The 20941-nt window shown below is 41.9% G+C and overlaps 1 protein-coding gene across 2 annotated transcripts in view; it reads left to right on the forward strand.

The window, feature by feature from the left end:
* Nucleotides 1-20941, forward strand: part of exoc2 (exocyst complex component 2) — a 273825-nt gene that overhangs the window by 132515 nt on the left and 120369 nt on the right. The window lies entirely within an intron of this gene.

Genomic DNA, 20941 nt, shown 5'->3' on the forward strand with positions numbered 1-20941 from the left:
CACTTGGAGGTTGGCGAATGTTTGGAATTCTCTACTCCAGAACTCCATCATTGAGCGTGTTCAAAACAGAAATCGCTAGATTTCTGGAGACGAATTACATCAAGAGATATGGAGATCATGCGGGAAAGTGGAATTGAGGTAGATGATCAACCACTATCTAATCCAATGGTGGAGCAGGCTCAGTGGGCTAAATGGCCTACTCCTCTTCCCATGTTCCTATATTATGAAGAATGGCATGGGGCTAAGGGCCTATCTTGTTTTAGGTTGAGTATATTTATAGAAATTTCTGGGAAAACGGTATTGAGTCTTAAGATGGTCTGCCATGCCTGGTTTCTGGGAGCGCTGTCCATATTTCTGTGAATAAAGGAAGTGTGGAATATATAAAATGGTCTGTAATTCCAGGGCAATAATTTTCTCTTTTTTTGAATTACTTCTAGGCAGCTCCTTCCCCAACAAGTCATAATAAATTGCATGTTAAAGGAGATGAACTATATCATTTAGAAATGAGTTAGCTGCATTGCCTAGGTGCCAAGTCTTACATAGGTGATGGAAATAATATGTTATAATGTTCACATTGATCACCTGTGGCTTTTGCATCAATGAGTCAATTGAGCACAGCTCCATGCGTTTTGTGTTGGCTCGAAGTACATTGCCAAAATTCTGAGGGACTGCCCTGAAATCGTTTGAAATTTAATTTTGATTAGAAACATGAATCAAATCAGACTTGAATTGATAACCTGATTTCCTTGATAGCAGAACCGCAACCATGTTTCTCCGAGCTGAAAAATGGAGGTCAACGCCTATTGTGAGTGTAGCCCGAAGCATACATTTATTAGTTGAAAAACGAGGGGTTGGTTTATATGCTGATTATGGATCTAAACGTGCATTTTGGTGCCAACAAAAATGAGATAATCTAATATATTGGGTCCATGTAAGCATAGTGATCTACAATATTCTTGCCTTCCAAGCCCAGAAGCTGTTTTATCCTGTTAGTATCACTTTCTAAATGGAGAACTGGGGCTTAGAAATAGATAACAGTGTAAGAAAGATATGTCTTACTGTGGATCATGAAAATGGAACTCAAAAATTAATTTGCAGCAGATAAAAGTCTCAAGATTTATGGTTTGTGTCTTCAGGTTTTATCGTTTTAAAAAAAAAGCTAAATCACCTCATGTGGGTTTTCAGCTTCACTGGAGCAGGATGGAGTGACTTTTCAGTTCTAATAGATAAACATTTGAGTTAACAGGGTTCTCTGTGTAGCAGTGTGTGCTGCCATATTGACCACTTGCTGGTGAGGTGTAATTGAAGCACATGCTGACAGAAGGCTGTTGTTTAATTTTTTTAAACATTTTTGTGGAGCATTTGGCAGACTGAATGGGGAAATAGAGAGAAACCACGATCACCAAGCCATGATCAGTGCTTCTGAGCAGATGTGCTACCCAGGAATGGTTCTGCATCACACAGACTCCCACTTGCAAGATGCTGCTGCAATTGGCTGTAAACTGGGATATTTCTAAAACTTAAATCCTAACACATTGCACTTCCTATCATCATTGATTAATAATACTTCCGGATTATCTTTCCTATTCTAACAGGAGGAAAGAAATACGATTGTATGGTAATATAATCCAAAACTCTTGCAGCACAGCAGATGGATAATTGCTACTGGGATGTTCTACTGGGCTGTGGGGTGGTACAGAGACGCAGTGCCAGAGACCCAGGTTCAATTCCAACTTCGAGTGACCGTGCGGAGTTTGCACATTCTTCCCGTGTCTGCGTGGGTTTCTCTGGGTGCTCTGGTTTCCTCCCACAGTCCAAAGGTGTGCAGTTTAAGGACATTGGCTATGCTAAATTGCCCCTAGGTGGGGATAGTGTGGAGCATTGGGCCTGTGTAGTGTGCAAAGAGAGTTTGGTGTAGACTCGCTGAGCCGAATGGCCTCCTTCTGCACTGTAGGGATTCCATGATTCTATATTCTAAATCCAGCACCAACAATGAGTGTACTCTGATACGATGAGTAGAAATAATTAATTTATGTGTGAGAGTTCATCATAACTATAAATGCAACTTCCCCTTGTAGAAATTCTATATTTGGAAAATATTTTGTGGACGTAAACAGCGTACAGATTTATTGCTGGTTTAGGCTGTATTTTATCAAATCAGTTTTGGTCTTGACATATCACCCAATCTGAATGTTGGCCCCGTATATATCTGTAAAAGTGCCTGTCGTGTGCGAAGTGCCTAGGGTGTGAGAAAATGTCCATCTAGCAGAAATCTTGATGACCTTGATTATCATATTAAGAAACGGAAACACAAACCAATTCTAAATTCTCCACTACCTCGAATATTGCCTCTTATAGTCATGATGACTGCACATGTGTGCACCATCAAGTCCCCTGCTTGCAGAATAAATGTTTATTTCTCATGCCTGACTTCCTTGCTACTACTTTACCCACTTATGGATGAAAATGCCATGGCGTCCAGGCCTCTCTTTAGTTTTCAGGCACTACTTAATCCGAATATCGCCTTCATTCCCAGCCTCTGCTTCTGAACATTTCCAGGTCTAAGGTCCTTTCCTAGGTGCTGCCAGATCCTCTTAATGCAGCCCTCGAAATATGGACTGTCCTGCTTTAGAGGCTCAGCAAATACAGCTCCTTAAAACTCACCCTTCAGTTCAGAATCCAGTATCCTGCTGGATGGGCAAGTGGTTGGAGGATAATCAGTCTGGTCGGAGGGGTGGAAGGGGTGTCGGCGGGTGATCGGGGAGGATGATTGGGGAGTCTGTAGTGGAGATGCCATGGTGTTAGGCAAGGTTTTAATCTATCTGGGACGAGATGGTGGCGTATTGGTAATATCACTGGACAAGTGATCCAGAGGCCTGTTATACTCTGGGGACACGGCAACTGGTTGAATTTAAATTCAAGTAATAAAATCTGGTATTGAAAATTAGTCGCAGTAATCGCGACCGTGGAACTATCACCGATTGTCGTGAAAACCCATCTGGTTCACTGATGTCCTTTTTGGAGCTGCCTGACTTCAGAGGAAGTTTACTAGACTAAATGGGTGAGTTGTCTTTTGAGAAGACATTGGACAGGCCAGACTTTTATCCACTGGAGTTTAGAAGAATAAGAGACAACTTGATTGAAACGTATAAGATCCTGAGGAGTCTTGACAGGATGGATGTGGAGAGGATATTTCCTCTTGGAGGAGAATCTAGAACTAGAAGTCGCTGTATAAAAATAAGAGGCCATCCATTTAAAACGAAGATGAGGCAAAATACCTTCACTCAAGAGGGTTGTGAGTTTTTGGAACTCTCTTCTGGAAAAGGTAGTGGAAACGTAGTCTTTGAATATTTTTAAGGCTGAGGTGGCTGGCCTTTTGGTAAGCAAGGAGGCGATGGGAGATAGGTTATTGGGGTAGGTGGGATGCGGATTTGATATCAGATCAGCCATGACCTGATTAAATAGTGGCGCAAGGGGCTGAATGGCTTACATTCATTGGTATGTACCTGACTTGGTTTGGCCTCCATATGACTCCAGACCCATAGCAATGTGACTGATCTGAATTTACCGAGCAAGCCACTCAATTCAAGGGCTATTAGGAATAGGCAACTCCAACTGGCCTTGCCAGCAACGTCCACAACCCATAAAAGAATAACTACGAGTCAGGGTTGTTTGTGCAGCATGCTGGGAGCAGGGGAGTTCGCCCCTTGCAAGTTTACATTTCCCACATAGGTCTATGCGTCAGGTCTTCCACAAGATCCTGACTTACATTTTTGGGCACGCGTCTGGCCTCCGGCAGTTCTGACACTAGAAGATTTTAGTTAATAAGTGTAATTTTGTTTGTTAACTTGGTATACATTGGTAACACAGATTCTCAATTCGAGAGCCTTTTATAAACCTCAAAGTAGAATTGGTCTCTTGAATGTGTTATGAGAAGAGCAGAAACATGGACCATATCCTCCCAGAGTAGATACTGAAAAGTTGTTTTCCCGAACTGGGGAATCTTGAACATGAGGGCACAGTTTTCGGATCTGGGATCGATTATTTAAACTGAGGTGAGCAGAAATTTCTTCACTCGGGGGTTTGTGAATTTTTGGAATTATCTATCCCAAAGGATTGTAAATGCGCCATCATTGAGGATATCCAAGGCTAGGATAGATAGATTTTTGATGTCTCAGTCAATCACGGGATATGGGCGTAAATGTGGACTGGAGGCAGAAGATTAACTCTGGTCATATTGAAAGATGGAGAAGGCTTGAGAGACCGTATAGTGTACTCCTCCCCCTCCAGTTTCCTGTGCCCTTATGTAAAATCTGTCTCCAACTCTTCCACCTTGCACAAGAAAGAGAAATTTACACATGATGGCTTTAAAACTACACTGAAAGGAAAAACAAATACCAATAACCAGTTTAGTATGGGTTTAGAATTTTGTCTATATAACAAAAGCTTAACTTTCAAGAAAAGCATTTCAATGTTACATAGTCACAGATTCGGGCAAACTTTCAACCTGTGGAAGGTGCCATTGTTCCTCTGTGGTAAATAATTTCAAATTTTTGTACATTTAATTTTGGCAATTTATGAATGATTCACTTTTCAAATGAATGCTGGGCACTCCTTCATTTAGGCTCAGAAAGACAAAATGACTGCCTCAGTGATGCTTCATCTGTTGAGTTACACCCCACATCGTCTACTTTAAGCACTTAATGGTTTGAATTTATAATGCTATTTTAAAGAGTTAACTGCACTTGGAAAATACCCAGGATACCCTTTTGGTTATCCAAGCAGTTCAGGATCTTGTGTTTTATCATGGCTGTATTAAAATTTAATTATTCTGATTTTGCTAGTTATTTTTATTTCATAAAAATTTGGTAGCTGCTCATTTTTAAAAAAAAGCTCCCAGCACTTCAGCATGAAAACCTGAAATAAGCTTTCCTCATAGGCTCCATTTGGCACTAACTTGTCATAAACACTCTGAAAGCATTTGCTTCAGTGAAAGGTTTTGATCCTCATTTTCCATACACTCTTGTGACAACAGCACAATATTTTTTTATTTAAATTTTATCGTTTAATAACTTATAGGCTGGATTTCGCTGAAAGAGTAAGTGTCCGAATACCGTTAATTATGTGCAGCTTTTAAGTCTGTAACTCGGTATGTGGGGGTGTTTGTGCAGAATGCTGGGGAGTAACGAAGTTTGAACTTGGGCCCGTACATCAGTACTTCGACAGGGCCCTCATGTGCACCTTCTCGGAAGAGATAGTCGTGAATTGCACATCACCACAGGTTGCTTGCTGATTTGTGCCGCATGGAGTTATAGGATTTGCACATTTTTAAAAACATTTGTTGATGGAATATTGGCGTCGTTGACAAGGCCGGTATTATTGTCAATCAAGCGGACTGCTTTGTCCTCGATGGTGTCGACGTTCGTGAGTGTTGCTGGAGCTGCACTCATCCAGGCGAGTAGAGGATATTCCATCAAACTCCTGTCTTGTGCCTTTTGGATGGCAATCAGGCTTTTGGGAGTCAGGAGGTGAGTTATTCGCCATTGAGTTCCTAGCCTCATATCTGCTCTTGTTGATATTTACCCGTTCAGTCTAAATCTAATAATTATCGGCATAAGTATTACTTCAACATTGTGATAATTGTCAATGATTCCCAATCATCCTCTCTTGCTTGGAAAATAAACATTATAAATATTGACGCTGTTTACTTCAGTTTGTGAATCGTTTTGGGAGATGTTAAAAATGTGTTTTTTTTTAAGTTTATTTATTTTTCCTCCTGATCTGATCTTAATTCCCCTCTCTTCGTTTCTCTTTCTCTACCTGATTTGACATTAATTTAATTCACTTTCAGTCCCAGTCCTTTCTCTGTTTTCATCTCAGTCGATTCATCTTATTGGATAAGCCTGTTGGTCCCAGCATTCACCAATGTCCTGGATGCTCTGTTGCCTTCTCTGGTTATCAGTTGGCGCTTCCAGCAGCTTTTTGGGAAAACGAGTTTAAAACCTAAATGTGAAATTGAAAGCCTAACTAATGGAAGTGCAGCGCAAGATGCTGTACTCCAGCAAAATCTGGCCCAATATATTTAAAAACGGAATATTTTTCTCCCTTAAAAAAAAACACAGCTGGAATGGTTTTGGTTTTGTTTACAACTGATTATTCGAGACGATTTGATCTATTTTTATCACCTACTGTAACTGTTTTGGAGTTGTTTATCTCATTATTAGTAACAGTTAAGTTTTTTTTTAGCAAGTCGAGGGCTTGATAACATAACGAGACAATAGATTGTAATTTGAATATGTGAGATCATAGTGTTAAGTGATGGAAATTTCCACATGACTGGATTACATGTTCAAATAATATACATAATATATCTTTGTCTTAGTGGTGTAATACATTCTTAATTATTGCAGTTTTTTAATGCCATTTTTAAGAAGTCAGCATTGGGTTCCACATTTAACCAGAATCTGTTTTGTGTGAGCTATATTACACCATGGTGTGTAATGAATAGTTTTGGCTTCAAATCAAGCTATGTTAACAGCTTTAATAACTAGAGATTTATTATAAAGCCTAAATCATTAACAGTCACGTTTGTATTGATTCGTATTGGAATATATCTGCCTGACAGTCACATTATTGGGACTGAATAATGACCTTTGTTTTAGCCCAGAGGGCAGTTTTCACATTCTGTCCCAGAGAATTTGGCACCTGTCCTGAGTATAATCCAAAATAAGGAGCCCGAGAATTGAATGCATAACTCATCCACGGCTGTGTAGCTTTTATAATAGTATTATTTTGTAGTCTGGTTAAGGATAGACACGAGCACTATTTTTGAAATTATTATTTTCTCTATCCCAGCGTCATCTTGGATATCGATTTGATACAGCAAAGGGATTTGCATTTAGACAGTGCCCTCTCTCTGCACGCAAAATGTTTGCCGTGTAAATAGTGAGCGTGTGAGCTAAAAATTATGGGGTGAACTCAATAGTGAATCTGGGACCTTGGTGAATGGTGGGATCGCAGTACATCTCCTTGATGAGATTTAAGAGGAACGGCATTGTAAATTCTATGATTATATGATACAAACTTTCACATGGACCAAGCCCAACAGGGTGTCTGGGCAGCTGATTTCTCTGCCATCGATGGGATGCCCCATCATCTGACTCTGCCAGTCCTGGTGGCTCCCTAATGTCTGCAGGATGGTGTTGACGCCTTCGGCAATGCTTCTCAGTGACTGTGGCATCCTCTGCAGCACCTTGGCTATGCCCACATGGTACTGTATCACGTCTCCCAGAGACTGGAAGCCCCTGTTGAGGCACTCAGTCATGGCCGCCACTGATGCCATGTCTTGGACACCTCCATTAATGCTGTTGATATTGTGCGCCAGGCTCTCCACTGCGGACACCAACCTTGCGATGTTGGCCTCGGTGCCACGCTGGCATTCCCCTCTGAATCTCACGACCACACCCCAACATCTGCATCAGCTACGGGTAAACCTGGTCCAGTGGCTCAGCATCTGACTGGGACCCAGGTGGGTCCTGGGATCACAGGAGATCTTCTACTGCTGTCTCGCCTGGGGGTTCATGCCTCCACTTGCTGTGCATCAGCAACAGTGTGGTGCTCACCAGAATGTACTCCAGAAGCCTGTCCATTACTGTTCCCCCCCGAGATATGTGTGTCTGCATTGGTGGAGGGTGGGGTTGACAGCTGTGATGCTTTGAAGGTGGAATGCTCGGACATCTCGTCCGTGGTGTTCTCCTGGTAGCCGGGCGGAGGGCCGGTGCCGCAGATGGAAATGGACATCTGGTTAGTGGGAGGGGTGGATCAGTCTGTATGGCATTAACAACTCACGTGTGACAGGTCATCTGGGTGGGGGCTGGTGGATCCTCGCAGCCGTGCACCAACCTCATTATTGGTTACAGATCTGTCCTCCTCCACCACCACGACCGCCAGGGTCCGTTCCTCGGAGTGGGTGAGGACTCTGTCCAGCACCCTGCCGTCCTCTGGGATCTCTCCTGTCTGTTGTGGGCCAACTTCTCCTGCGAGGACACAGAGGGGGCATCATTAAGGGGTCTAGAGGTGGGGGAGACAACCTGTGTGGAGGAAGAAATGGCAAGAAGGAAGTAGGGTGAATTCGACACAAACCAGATACACAAGAAAAATTGGATTAGAATAGAGAAAAATAAGAAAGAAATATTGAGTTATTCAAGCTTACTCTGCCTTAGGTAGTCACAGCAGTTGAAGGTCAATTAATCTTGTCCATGGGAGTTCTTTAGTGGTAGGTACATTTTTTTTTATTCGCAACTTGATATATAAACTATCATATTTAAACTATAATTTTAGTAGAATAATGGAGATTGTTACTATGAAACTGTATATTTTTAACTGAATTATTGAAGTTAAAATATATGCCAATAATTCATTTTCATATAAAATATGAAAGGACTAGTTTAAAGGAGAGCACTCCTGTCAAGCAAAGTACTTTTTTAGTGCGAAGTGCTCCCCAGGGAAACTAATTTTTAGAAATGAATTAATTCCCTAGCCATTAAACACAAATTCTAAATGAACAGTTCAGGATCAGCACATCACTATTTTGGGACTCCCAACTGGGAGTAACATGTCAGCAGGTAGCTCTCATTCCATGAACAGAGATCAACAATCTTCGTGGTTTTGCATGCCATTCATTAACTCTGGTTCAACGCTGCCAAGACTTGCCAGGAGAAATAAAAGAGAAAAGAATAATTGTAACTATAATGTGCTGAGAAATAGGGCCTGATTTTAACTCTTAAGTAAATGGGTTTTTAAAAAATATATTTTTATTAGAATTTTATCATTTTTGTTTTTACACAAAACACTAACAAATGTTAAAAACACAACTGTACAGTTCAGAACAAATATTCCTGCAGATGTAAAAACAGAGAAAGACGGGATTAAATTCAGAACAACAGTCCCTAAGAACTAGTGCCTCTGTCAGAAAATGGGGGGGGGGGGGTGGGGAGGAGGAGGAAAGAGGATAAGACCATATAAACATGATGCACACCTTTATGTATAGCAAGACTGTGACTTGCCATATGGTTTATGGTAAACCTTCCAGGAGCAGGTCAGACAAAGAGGAGCCTATAAATTTCAGATGGGGGGGGTGGTTCCACACTTTATGGAATATAGCAGACTTGGAACGGATCACATACATCAGGAATTTCATAGGGATACACTCCCATGATTATTTAATGCCAGTTTTGAATTGAAGAATATTTGTCACAGGTCCGGGGCTGAGGATATTTTTACGAGCTGCAAAAGTTAGGATGTTATTCAGCCTTTTTCCATTGTCAATTATTCTCCTATCTGGAATACCCAGAATTAGAAACAAAAGATCAAATTCTAAGGCCTTGTCAAAAATTCTCTCAAGCTCCTTAACTGCACCAGACCAATAGGATTAAATCTTGTCACGAGTCCATACACAGTGTACATAATCACCCTTGACTACCAGACACTTTAGGCACATTGGGGATATAGCAGGATCAAACCTGTGTCTCAAACTCTGTGTGATGCGCAAGCGGTGCTCTATTTTGAACTGAATCTCTTTCTTTCTATTGCATACCGTATATTTTGGGCACTATCTCATACACTACTCCATGTCTCCTCACCAATATTAGTTGCCAAGTCTCTTTCCCAAGACTGAAAACTGCCCAGTGTACTAACACAGGATCCAGAACACAAAGCATTATAAAACTTGCTAATTAATTGTCTAAGTTCCGCAAAGATCAGGGGTTTCTTCTACCAGGGAAATAGAAGTGTCCAGACTTAAAGTTGTCTTGTTAAGTATACAGTCTCTAAGTTGCAGATATTTTAAAAATGAGTCGCTCGGGATGCCAAATTGTCCGAATAGCTGCTCAAAGGATGATAAATAAGCACCAGTAATATAAATATCTCTCATCCTACAAATACCTCGATCTCTCCAAGTATTGATTCCATGGTCCATAAGATCTGGTGGGAAGTTTGAGCTGCCCTGCAGGGGAGAAGGAGCGGGTCAGTTTAGATCTCCCTTCTAGTTGACGGACCATCCTCCATGCTCTAAAGAGTATTAATAATAATAAGAATCTTGCACCTAGCAGAACTTGACCTAAAGTTCCCATAAAATAACAAGACCTACAAGGGGAAAGTTGACTGGTCTGCTTCAATATAGAACCCGATAGAGGTACATTTCTAACCCAGTCCCTTGTAAATCTAAGAAAAAAAGCTAGTTGGTACAGTCCAATAATCAGGACCCCCAGATGCCCCCTTGCAACCTCGGAGCTGCAGCTTGGTATACTTCAGAAGAGACTTCTTTTTATTCCATATAAACAAACTAATCATTCCTTTAATCTCGTTTAAAACTCTTTCAAGGAATACAACAAATTCATCTTAATCAAGGCAATCGTACCCAGCCATGATACTGACAGGGGGGACCAATGAGTCAAGTCCCATCTAGATGCAATTAACTGAAGAATCTGGCCCCGTGTAGTTGTTTGAAAAAGGGGATAATTGGAACACCCAGATCAGTGAACCCTGATGGAGGCCACCTGAAAGAAAAATTAGCAAGGGAGAGTGGGTTACTCTTCAACTCTCCCACCGGCATAGCTTCTGACTTTGCGAAATTAATCTTATAGCCAGAAAAGGTGCTAAATCTATCTACCACATTAATGATAGTGGGAACTGAAACATCCGGTTTCAACATAAATAGCAGCACATTGTCAGCCTGAAGCATGATCTTGTGCTGCTTTATCCCACAGCCCAGCCCAGATATCAGGATATCTTGCCTAATCACCTCTGTCAAAGGCTCCATGGCCAGTGCGAACAGCAAGGGGGACAGGGGGGCAGCCCTGCCTAGTCCCTATCTGCAGACCAAAACTCGCAGATCTATAACCATTCATGGGCGCTGTCAGCAAAGGCCTATGGTACAACACCTGAATCTACTTAAACTATTCCTCACCCAGCTGAAATTTCCACAATGTAAAAATTAAATAATTCCACACCACACTGTCAAACATTTTCTCTGCATCCAAGGAGATCACTAACCCATCGAGCCTGCTCTGCCGTTCAATCATGGCTGATATGTTTCTCATCCCCATTCTCCTGCCTTCTCCCCATAACCCCTGATGCCCTTATTAATCAAGAACCTATTTATCTCTGACTTAAAGACACCCAGTGACTTGGTCTTCACAGTCTTCTGTGGCAACGAGTTCCACAGATTCAGCACCCTCTGGCTGAAGAAATTCCTCCTCATCTAAGCTTTAAATGATCTCTCTTCGGTCTGAGGCTGTGCCGTCATGTTATAGTTTCTCTTACTATATCTCGTTCACTATATCTAGGCCTCTCAGTATTCTGTAAGTTTCAATGAGGTCTCCCCATCATCCTTCTAAACTCCAACGAGTACAGACCCAGAGTCCTCAATCACTCCTTATGTGACAGGTCCTTCATTCCGGAGATCATTGTGAACCTCCTCTGGACGTTGTCCAAGGCTAACACATCCTTTCTTAAATGCAGGGCCAAAACCTGCTCACAATATTCCAAATGGGTTCTGACCACAGCCTTATACAGCCTCAGAAGTACAGCTCTGCTTGTATTCTAGCCCTCTCGACATGAATGCTAACATTGATTTACCTTCCTAACTGTCAACTGAACCTGTATGTTAACCGTGAGAATCTGAACTAGGACTCCTAAGTCCCTTTGTGCTTCTGATTTCCGAAGCCTTTTCCCATTTTGAAAATAGTCTATGTCTCTTCCTACCAAACTGCATAACCTCACACTTTTCCATATGGTATTCCATCTGCCACCTCCTGCCCACTCTCCTAGCCCGCCGGATCCGGTGCTTCTGCAGCCTCTCTGCTTCTTCAGTACAATCTGTCCCTCTAAATATCTTTGTATCATCTGCAAACATAGCAACAATGTCCTCAGTTCCTTCTACCAGAACATTACTATATATCATGAATAGCTGTGGTCCCAACTCTGACCCCTGCGGAAAGCCACTAGTCACTGGCTGCCATCCTGAAAAGGACCCCTTTATCCCCACTCTCTGCCTTCTGCCAGTCAGCGAATCCTCTATCCATACCAGTACCTTGTCCCTAACATGGGCTCTTATTTAGCAGCCTCCTGTATGGCAAAGGCCTTCTGGAAATCCAAACATTTAAATTAGAAAGAGAGGTTGCATTGGCTTGGGTTGTTTTTTGCTGAAGCAGAGAAGACTGAGAGGTGAGCTGACTGAGGTATGCAAGATTTTGAGGGGCATGACGGGGTGGATAAGTAGCAGCTGTTCCCCTTAGTTGAAGGGTTAGTCACGAGCGGGCACAAGTCCAAGGTGAAGGGCAGGAGGTAGGGGAGATTTGAGGAAAAACCTTTTTCCGCAGAGGATGGTGACGGTCTGGAATGCATTGCCTGGGAGGGTGGTAGAGGCGGGTTGTCTCGCATCCTAAAGTACCTGGATGAGCACTTGGCATATTATAGCATTTAAGGCTATGGGTCAAGTTCGGGAAATAGGATTAGGTCGGTAAATCAGGTATTTTTAACAAGTCGGTGCAAACACGATGGACAAAGGGCCTCTTCTGCACTGTGATGACATAGATAGGGGGCTGAGAAAACTGTGGATTCTTTATCCCTAGGATGTAAAATCTTCTACACGTCTAGGCATCTTATCACATACTGATGCCAATGCCCTTGTCTGTAGGGTGGAAGGATTTTTGGTTACTGGGAACTTATCCATCGAGGGATTCAAATGACAATTAAAGTCCCCGCTCACAAATGAATTGGTCGAAACAGGCTCTGCAAATTCCGTGAAGACTTTAGTAACAAACTCCGGGGAGTGATTAAGAGGGCTACACGCACTCATTGTCAAGTCAGAGTCTTAATACAATCCTTTAATAATCACACATCTACCCCGCCTTATCCTTCAAGCAGTGCTCCACCTTAAAGAGAACATTATTATTGACCAAAATTGCTGCTGCTCTGCTGCTGGTCGAGAACAGGCAAAACAGGCGTGCACCACCCATCCCCGCTTTAACTTTGCGCTGCCTGTCATCCAAATGAGTCTCCTGCACAAGGCTATGTCCTCTTTCTCCTTCTTAAGAAAATACATATTTTTCCTTTCGACAGGATGATGAATTCCCTGTACATTCCAAGGACATACTTTAAAATTCACTACCGCCATTGCACTGCCCACCAGAAGGAGTAGGATAGGATTTTCGTGCCACATTTGTCATGCACCAAAACACACCTGCCCCATCTCAAGTTACACCAAAGGCACCATAACATCCTTATGATCTTTTCTCGGCTAAGAGACCTGTCTGAACCAATACAGGATTTAGTCAACATCTTACAAACCCCAGCACAACAAAAATACAAAAAAATCACTGTTCTAAGGAGACTTTGCTCAGCAGAATTGAAGACCTGTAAGGCTAACCTTACGGCCATACTCTCAGTACCATTAGGAGAAATGCTCCTCAGCAGAGAGAAGAAAAGAGCCAACAAGGGAATGGGGGCAAAATGACCCCAGCAAAGGTTTTGAGCTAAAGTCTTGCTCTATTTGCATACACGCAATTTTGTTCATCGTTATTGCTTTTTTTTGAGGTAAGTGAAAGTTTAAATTTACTGTTCTAGTTTTACTCAAAGTGAAAAAGCCTAGTACCATTGTTTTCATTTATTATTACACCTCTAATTTAATTATTAGAATCTACAGTGACTCAGAGAGTGTTCCTGGTGAGCAATTGAGCATCATAAGCTGGAAGGTTTCTCAGTTCAATCCCTGTTCTGAGTGCTCTCAGCAGGGACAGGAACAGGGGGTGCTCTCCGAGATGAGCCTCAGAGCAAAAGAAAGGAGATAGTTGGTCAGAGTTTCTGTCATTATTTGTTGAGTAATAATGCATGTAGAGATTACAGCTGTAACCTTGAGCCAGAATTCTAGTGCAAGGTTTGGGTGTGTGCCCCACCTGGAAGCATGTGAAATCACATGAGAGGATATTGGGCACGTTTCCTGACATCAATGCACACTCGCACGATATATTGGTTGGCGGGCACTTGAGAAAGTCCGAAGCACGACCACCAACAATCAAGAAACAAATTTAAATGGATTAAACATCAATTGACTGGATCTTTATGTTGCCCGCCTGCTAATGGTTGATGGGAGAACCGATTAGCAAAGAGGCCTTTATTTTTAAGCTGAAACCTCAATCCAGAACGGGATGAAAGGTCAAGGCTCAAATAAAACTACCAAATGAGTTTGGGGACTGAGGTGTGTGCATGATTGTGCTTCCTAGACATTCGTGGCATAAATTTTCCACCTACATTTATTGTTCACAGGTCAGCAGCTCCCTGAGACAGCTCCGCAGTGGCCGTCTTCCTGAGGGAGCATATTGGAAGCTGCAGTTCACACCCTCCCTTTTCTCGTCACCTGCCCTCTCCTCTCCCTTTCCAGCAGCGCTGAGCATTTCTTAGCACGTGTTTTACACTGGCTGGGCATTAATTGGCCAGCGCATGTAAAATCGCAGTGAGGAGCCAATTGTAGCCGGGAAACGTTTTGGGTTTGCTTCCGGAACTGCCAGTTGCTTGCACGAAAAATTCAGGTCAGCATAAGTATTGCATCAAGGATGGATATGAATCTTCATGCTTGAGAAGTTTGCTGCGATGTAGGCAAGACATTGAGAGGTGGCCAACATCTGCAGAATTAAACCCCAACAAGATGTTAACATTTTTGGGAAAGTATACTTGGTAAAAGCACTTTCTAAATTTTCCAGCATTGTTGTGTTGCCATTCTTATAAAAGTAGGCATTAATATAGTATCCTAAAGATCTCCATGGTAGCTAGGTTTCTTTTCAATGTGCCAACTAAATTTGCTAGCAGATACAGCAGTAATTTTTTATAGTCATCATTTAAAGGAAACTTTCCAAGAATCCATTTTTCATTTATTCAGTACTTGGCAGCAGCATAAAATAATAAAGTTGAGTTTCTTTTTAATTGCCAGTGGATCTTTCTCTAGTTTTTTTTCTATTTGGAGACTACCTTGACAGAAATGATTTGTTTTACTTAAAGAAGCTGGGAGTCCCCTGCTTAATCAGACATTTTTGAAACGAGGGAAGAAAAATAGCTATCCTTTTTCACCATTGACAGATACAATTACTGGTAATTCATTTTCATCAACATTGATAAACTGTGCTTTGGGTAAATGGAATCGAGACCAGTACTTGGTTAGCACGATCTCATGCATGCTGAGATTTACTACCGCAAATTTTCTTGTTCGGCCATAGTATTTAATTACTTACCATCCTATAATTTCAAAATGCCAAAACATTTTCGACATATTTTCTACATCGTTATCCCACATTATTATTCCATTTTATGTCATAATGGAGCTTATGCAATGTCATAACATATCTACCTCTGCCAGGCACAACTCATTAACTCAAAGCAGCATTCCTGTGCTGTTTTACTCAATTTCGTTAGTAATTTGATTTGGGACATGATTGGAAGTTATTCGTAAAATCTAAATCTGTCAGTGCACATGCATTATATGTTCATCATGTGACTATCTACTTTGCACCTTTGGTTCTACCTGGTGATTGTTGGAAACCCCAAACCGGCTGTCCACATTTTATGCATTTGCTGATCATAACCTCATGTCAAGGATAAGGATTACTTGCCAATCTAGATTCAACATGAAAGTGTTATTTGTGTGTTAACTAGATTAGTTCTACATTTTACTTAAATCAGATTTAACATGCATTATATAGGATTGAATGTGCATAGGGATTGAATCAGGAGCTTGTGATTTTCAGTTTCTCACCAGGTAAACTCTGAGGCACTGTAGATTCTAATTAAAGTACAGCTTGGCGTAGATCTGAAAATCAAAATAGGAAATGGAGGGTGCGATTCTCCCAAAAAATGATTGTGTCATTTAGGTGAGTTCCAAACCTGTGTTCACCCACATTTAGTCATTTTTTGGGGTCTTGGATGTTTCTCACTGGTCAGGCCCACACTCAGAAATGTTCTTCTGCAGTGGGGAACTAAACTCGCTGTCTAGACTGGGTCCTCCGAGATTGGGGCGTCATTTTGAGAGGGTGCCCAAATCTCAGTGAGCTGAAGGATCCCCTATATTTCCCATCCATGGACAATGCAACCCCCTTCCCCACAGACATGGCCTCTTCCCCCAAGTGAGCACACCCTGCTGAGGGCCCCTCCCCACCTTTAGGGCCTCCCCCCCTTTTTTTTTTCAAGACCCCCCTCCTTCATCCCGCTAACATAGAACATAGAACAGTACAGCACAGAACAGGCCCTTCGGCCCTCGATGTTGTGCCGAGCCATGATCACCCTACTCAAACCCACGTATCCACCCTATACCCGTAACCCAAACAACCCCCCTTAACCTTACTTTTTAGGACACTACGGGCAATTTAGCATGGCCAATCCACCTAACCCGCACATCTTTGGACTGTGGGAGGAAACCGGAGCACCCGGAGGAAACCCACGCACACACGGGGAGGACATGCAGACTCCACACAGACAGTGACCCAGCCGGGAATCGAACCTGGGACCCTGGAGCTGTGAAGCATTTATGCTAACCACCATGCTACCGTGCTGCCCCCGTGCTAACCTTAATGACACCTCTTCATACCGCCTCCTTAACTCCTCAACCCTTTATCTCTCCCCCCCCCCCCCTTCATGGTCATGGTCCCTCCTCAGGCCCAAACCCTTGGCAGTGTCACCCTGCCACCCTGGTACAGCTACCTGGCACCTGTGCGCTGCCCTTAATACTGGTAATGCTAACCTGGCACCCTAACGCTGCCAGATTGGCAGTGCCAGGGGAAGTGCCAAGGTACTGCCGTGTCCTTGATCACCCGGGGGACTCCAATGACCTCCGAGGCCCTCTGAGTGTCCATCACTCCTGGTTTCCGCTTGCAGGGACGAGTAATAATTGGCGGCCGGTGACTCCCGGGAGCCGGGAGAATGCGGCCTCAACCCGTCTGCGCATATTTAAATGAGCCAAAATACCATCACCTGGTTCATGTCCAGCTAGGTTGTTATCCAGATCGCACAGGCGCTGTGGGTTGGATGACTTGCATGTCTGTTTTGTGCTCGGCGCAAAGCCCATTTCGGGCCTCTCCCGCAATGTTCCCGGCACAATGGAATCAGCGCCAGGTGCAACCCAGTGGGAAAATCATAGCTTTGACAATAAAGGACCCATGGGATGAGAGAAGACAGCAAGGCTAAATGTGTCAATAAATTAAGGATTCAATGTGGAGCCAATTCAGCATAGGCTTTGAGGGAGGAAAGGAACCACTTGATAAGTTCCTTGGAATGGAGATAATGCTGTCAGGTCACCTGGCTGGACTAGCATTTATTGCCCATCCCTGAGGGCATTTAAGAGTCAAATGTAGGCCAGACCAGGTAAAGACAGCAGATCTCTTTCCCTAAAAAACAGTGAACCAGATGGTTTTTTTTTGCAACATTCGGCAATGGCCACCGTTTAGACCTTTAATTCCAGATTTTTATTGAATTCACATTTCACCATCTGCCATGGTGGGATTCCAACCCGGGTCCCCAGAGTATGACTCCGGATCTCTGGATTAGTAGTTCAGTGGTCATACCATTACTCCACTGCCTCCCCATAGGTGAACTTTGACAAAAAGGTGCTGCACTGAACATGTTTCATTGTTTGACTTAGGAGATGCCTTGAGACAAACTTCATTGTTATTGTTCCATTCGCCTTGGGTTATATTGCTCAGATTACATTTATGTAAAAAAAACCTCCAGACTTTATCGAAAGGAAAAATGTAAATTGATTGAATTAAAATTTGAGTGCTTGATGAGGTACTATGAGTCCAAAAGGTTTTTTTCAAAGCAGACAATCTTGGCCAATCTAAAAGGATATTGGCCTTTCTTTACACAACTATCATTGAAATAAGTTGATGTTATGACACTAGTAAACTATAATAGTTGTCCTGCCTGTGAAAAAAATCTTTAATTGTTGCTGTCTTGTAGTCTCTTATTGAATTAAAGTAACAGCCATGTTCTATTTTGTACCAGGCAATCTTCTGTGGAATTCAGAAAGTGCTATTGAAGAATATATGGGGCAGGATACTCCAGTCCACCACATGTTTCTCGGCCGTGCGCCATTCGGTTCTATCTTGCCGGCGATTGCCAATGGGATTTCCCATTGTAACCAACCCAAGCCGCCGCGAAATCCGCTGGCGGGGCTGCGTTGCCGGTGGGAAAATTGAATCGCGACAACCGGAGAATTCCCGCCATTGTCTTGTTGAGCTACCTCTTTCTGTTGTTTCTCTTTCTGTATCTTAATTTCTCCTATGTTTTGCATTTCTCTTTCCTGATTCTATTTAATTTTCTACGGAGGTGGTGTTGGGGCAGGGAAAGGTTCAAAATGGCTTTCTTGCTTTCAAAATGTAATTTATCACAATAATTCACAGGGCTCAATTCCTTCTCCGTGCGAGAGGAAGGTGGAAGGAATTTGTGTCAGGGAGATTTTTCACTGGGATAGAGTGCCTGCTGAGAAGGGGTGCTGGAATATTGTTTCGAACAGTTGTTTCGTGTGAGGTATTGTACCCCAGGGTCTCCAGTAGAAAAGCCCTTAATGGGAAAGTCTAAGACTCCATTGAACCTTTTCTATAGTTGAGATGGCTCAGATGAGGTTTAAGAGGAAGTGGTGCTGATCTCAATCCTACCGCATCATGATGCTGTTCATGGAATGACAGGCATTTTTTAAGCTATAATATAATAGATCGAAAGAATGCAGAGATTGAAATGATTTATATGTCAAGTAACTGAAATTTCAACTGTGGGATAAACATAACATAAAATGCTGTAGACAATCATAGCCTTGCATGCGATCTACCTGTTCATCTGCATTGGCAATATAGAAAGCATCTCTTCTGCAAACTTGGTAAATCTAGTTGTCATTGTTGTCACTTGTTAGCAAAACTGGGATGCTCATAATTGAACATAATTAAAGGAAGACATTTAGGTGCTCAATAACAGTGCTGTGATTTTGGCTTTTCCTGGTTGAAAGTTTCTACCCAGCTGTATTGTAATGCATCCGTTAGCCACTCCAATAATGGAAAATAAGTACTTGTATGTTGCACAGTACTTGACAGTCAGGCAATATATTATGTAATAATGTAAGCGTTTTTAGTTCTGACCATTAACAGTAATTGAAGTGTAATTCTATCAGACTTCCCCTTTAACAATAATTGATGATTACATTCATTTTGTAATAGGTTGCTTGTTACTGTTTTCTTAAATCATGCATCAAATGTGATTTAAGCAGGTTTTTAAATATTTGAACAAATGCTTAAAGCAGGTGTATTGTATTGCTTATTCTAAATATCAAACTCTATTAAAGCAGAAACATGATTTGACAACCGGCACGCACAAGGCATAGTTGCAATTTAAATCATGAACTATACTGTTCAATATTGCAACTTTATGTAACTTTTTACTGAGCTGCAATCTAAATTCAACAGGGAGGAAAATTCCTTTTAAATGACAGTATTGCCTGTTTTTGGATTATCCATCTGGAATGGCAGTCATAGTACAGATCTTGTTAGCCTGTGTGCGAATCCAACAGATGCCATGACATAATTGTATATATTTTGTCATCTCTATGTGCAGGTCAGTGAGAGTTTGATAGCATTGTGTAATAAATCATTTATCCAGTTTGCACCTTATGTTGAAGGCATCAGTCAGTTATGAGAAAGGTCAGAGGTACTGATGGAATCCCCTACTTTACCCTAATTTTGTAGCTCAACCCAGAGCTCAGATTAATCGGTGTAATATTTCAATTTCCTTAAATGTTTTGGCTTTTAATGCATTGTTAAGTAGGGCTGCTAAATAAATCCTGATTACAGTAATGCCAAATTTTTCAAAGTTATGTGCTTTGAACTGAGATCCACTGGGAACCATCCCAATTTCACTTAGCCACAAGAAAAAAAGGCATATTTTCATACCATGCATGTGAGGGTGACGATCTCTTATCTCTGATGGCAGATCTTAAGAATATAGAACACACTGACACAATCCCTGGTAATATATGTTAAGACAGTAAGCTGATAATCACAGCATTTGCTAGGAAATTTAGCACGGGCTTATTTCTTGGGCAAGGAAAGTATTATTGTTTTTTAATAAGTGAAGTAAATGAGGCTACAAGAAAATTGGCAGACCCTTTTTGAATTGGGCAGCATAAGATTACATTTATAATACCAACACTGTAGCCAAAATGTATTTTTCTTTGGGGTCAGAATAACACCAGCTGTGCATGTTATGAGAACAAATGGCGGATGCAGTGAGCGCTTGCACCATTTCTGCATTTCATATTGCGCATTCTGTTCACCTTATGATGAATGATCTTCCTTTGTTCCCATAGAGGAGAGCAACAGGATCTCTGTCAAAAGGGCCTTTTTAATTTGTTATCCTAGCGGCTGGTTTTCTTCCATATGCTGTACTTACTGTACATCTGAAAGAAGCTTCATGCAGCTGGGAGCCATTTATGTCTAAACCACATCCCTTGCCCTCTATCCCTTACAAAAATACTCACACTGAAAAGATGTAAAATTGATTACTGCAGCTTCTGAAGTTCCAAATGTCATATTTGGGTATGCCACACCTTTGGTAACATTCCTGGTCGTCTTGTGACTCTTTTCAAATTGGCCACCTAAAGGTTACCCAGTCCTAAATTTGTTCCAGAATGTATGTTAAATTTAAAATAAAGTTCGTTACTGTAGTGACAATGACTGACGAATTAGCCAAAATTAATCATTGAAATACTTAAAATGTATTTTTTGTAAAACAAATGACACATCATCAAAGTACCTGATTGAAAGTATCCGAACTAGAATGTATTTCATTGAAAAGTAATCTGATTTGCTGTGTGCCCCAATTGCTAACAACTTCCGTTTGTACCATTTAGAAT

This window comes from Scyliorhinus canicula, chromosome 5 (assembly GCF_902713615.1).
Source record: "Scyliorhinus canicula chromosome 5, sScyCan1.1, whole genome shotgun sequence".
Classification (NCBI taxonomy): Eukaryota; Metazoa; Chordata; class Chondrichthyes; order Carcharhiniformes; family Scyliorhinidae; genus Scyliorhinus; species Scyliorhinus canicula.